This window comes from Galeopterus variegatus, unplaced genomic scaffold (assembly GCF_000696425.1).
Source record: "Galeopterus variegatus unplaced genomic scaffold, G_variegatus-3.0.2 Scaffold3450, whole genome shotgun sequence".
Classification (NCBI taxonomy): Eukaryota; Metazoa; Chordata; class Mammalia; order Dermoptera; family Cynocephalidae; genus Galeopterus; species Galeopterus variegatus.
This window is the reverse complement of record NW_007729561.1, coordinates 104,723-107,292: the sequence shown is the minus strand read 5'-3', so window position 1 is coordinate 107,292 and position 2,570 is coordinate 104,723. Positions and strand designations below refer to the sequence as shown.

General features: G+C 47.4%; 1 pseudogene; it reads left to right on the top strand.

Moving 5' to 3' along the window:
* LOC103600754 overlaps positions 1–2,570 on the top strand; it is a 10,402-nt pseudogene that overhangs the window by 835 nt on the left and 6,997 nt on the right.

The window sequence follows — 2,570 nt, the reverse complement described above, 5'->3', positions numbered from 1 at the left end:
TTCTAGCCACTTGTCAGGAGCTGGGGGGACTGTTCAGAAGCACTACAGGGATGGAGCAATTGACGGGGTGCCCACATCTGAGATTCTCACTCCTCAGGGAGACTCAGAAGTCATTTTTTGTGAGAAGTGAGTTAAATAGCATTTTGCAAAAATTACATTCTGGAGTAGATTTGCATAAATGCATGTATCATATTTTGGAAAAAAACATAAAAGCTTTAATTACCTAAACTCTAATTAATTGTCACTTGCAGAAAACACGGATTTCAGCTTATTTTATACTTGGCTACTTTTTTGTTTACGTTATCTTGCTTGGTCTTCTATATAACTCTCAGTTTAACTCAGCAGCAACACCTCCGAGATGTTTTCAATGCAACAGATATTTTATAGGGTACCTATTATGTGCCAGCATGGACTAGTACTTAAGAGCAGAGGCCCTGAGAGCCAGGATGCCTGGGTTCACCGCTGGCTCTGCCACTTACTAGCTGTGTGATCCTGCACAGTTATTTAGCCTCCTTCTGCTTCAGTTTGCTCACGTGTAAGATGGGTATTATAGTGGTACCTACCTCAAACAGTTGTTATGAGAATTAAATGGTGTGATATGAGTAAGGCATTTAGAACAGAGCCTGAACATAGTGAATCTTCAATATGGGTCAGTCCGTACTGTGTCTGGACACTGGTCCAGGAGCTGGGGATGGAGCAGTGGACGAGATAGACAAGGGTGCTGAGTCCTGCGAGCTTGCAGTCCATTGCAGAAGCCCACAGCCAGCAGTTAGTCAGCACTGAGAGTGATGCGTAGGATAAAAGGTGGTGTAGGTGCTCTGGGAGTTATTACAGGCTTCTGTAGAAATGCTGGATATTTTCTTTTTCCTGCCTTATTAACAGAGTCTGGTTCATTCAGCGTCAGTGATCCAGAGGTTGAATGGAGCTTTCAAAGGTCACTCATCCATTTCAGTGCCCCCAGGTAAAATCTGCCCCTGGATGACATCACAGTCATGTGCGCTTCCTTCTCTCCCTCCATTACTACACCAGCAGCTGCTGTCCCCATGTTTACTGACAACCTGGGTGACCTGCTTTCAGGAACTCCCTATATACTGACTCAGAGCCTGGGGAAGATGTTCTCAAAACCTGTTTTTAGGAATGGAGCTGCTTTCTGTGCCCATCTGTGACCCAATATCTTGAATCTTGGCCCTGGGCATGGCACCTTGACCATTTTTCTGTGCCTGTGGGCAACTCTGACTGTGGTCACCAGGGCTATTTTGGGCAACAGGACAAGGACGGGCAGAAAGCAGGGACCAGGACCAGAGGCTGAGAGGGTAAGGAACATCTCTCTCCAGTATTCCCAGCTTATCATCTGCAGATCTCCCGTGTTAGGATCACCCGGGACACTGTTTAAAATTCAGATTCCTTGGCTTCAGACCCAGGGAAATCCAGGAATACACATATTTACATCAGCTTCCCAGGTGATTTGGAGGAGACAACTGTTTGAAGGCTGAGCCCTTGTGCTTGCTGAGAGCCCTTGTTGAGGAGAAACATCTTTCCTCGCTGCTCCCTGAGTGCTGCACACTCACTGGGTCTCCTCCCTGCTAAGTACGTTCAGAGCCCTGAGCCTGCTACACGGTTGAGCTGGTTCTGAGCCTCTCTTGATGTACTGAGAAGGATGGAAGGGGGCAGGATGGAAGGGGGCAGGATATTGGAATGACTGGCAAATTGGAGATGAGTTCTGTGGATTGCAGAATCACAAAATAAGGAACTGGAAAGCATCTTAGAGATGGACCCATCCACACTTCTCATTTTGGCAGTGAAACATCAGACCTGGAGAAGGCAGGTGATGCACCCAAGGTCTGGCAGCCAGTAGGGCTGGGCCAGGGCTAGAAAGTAGGCCTCTGGCTCCTTGTCTGACCAAAGTGACCTTCTACTCTACCAGGGCCTTCCCTTGTCTGACTTAAGTTGTGGGGATCAAAGAAGCTGCCATTCAGTTACCTCTATAGGGCTTGCACTTTGAATTATTTCTCCAACATTCAGATGGTCCACATCGCGGTTGGCTCCATTTGCAGGTAAGACCATGTTGGGGAGAAGGGTGAACAAGGCTCAGGATTTAGGCTGAAGTCCAGAAAAACCTGGCTGGCTCCTGGGGTGCCAGCATACTCCTCCCAGGCTCCTCCTGGCTTCCATGGGATGGCAGTGAAGGGCGCAGCCCGGCACAAGGAATAACCACTAGGTGGTGGTTATTAATAATTGTGTCTTTCTTGTTACTCATTCAGCCACACACATAGGATGCCCCCAGTCTACAAAGACACACAGCTCCAGGAATGAGACCATGTCTGTGATGAAAACTTGGACAGGGCATTTTTTTCCTCTGTTGCAAGCTGGGGTCTTTGTGGCTGCTTTGTTACTCTTAAAAACAAATCAACAAAAAAACGCATTCGTGAGTGTGGGTGTGTCTGTTGCAGGGCAGGCAAGGGATTTCCCTCTGCAGTGTGTCTGGATGCATGAATGAGTGCCTCTGTGTGTGTGTTTGAGACTTGCACCAAAATGACTGACAGATGGCAAAAGTTTTTAAACCTTTTTTT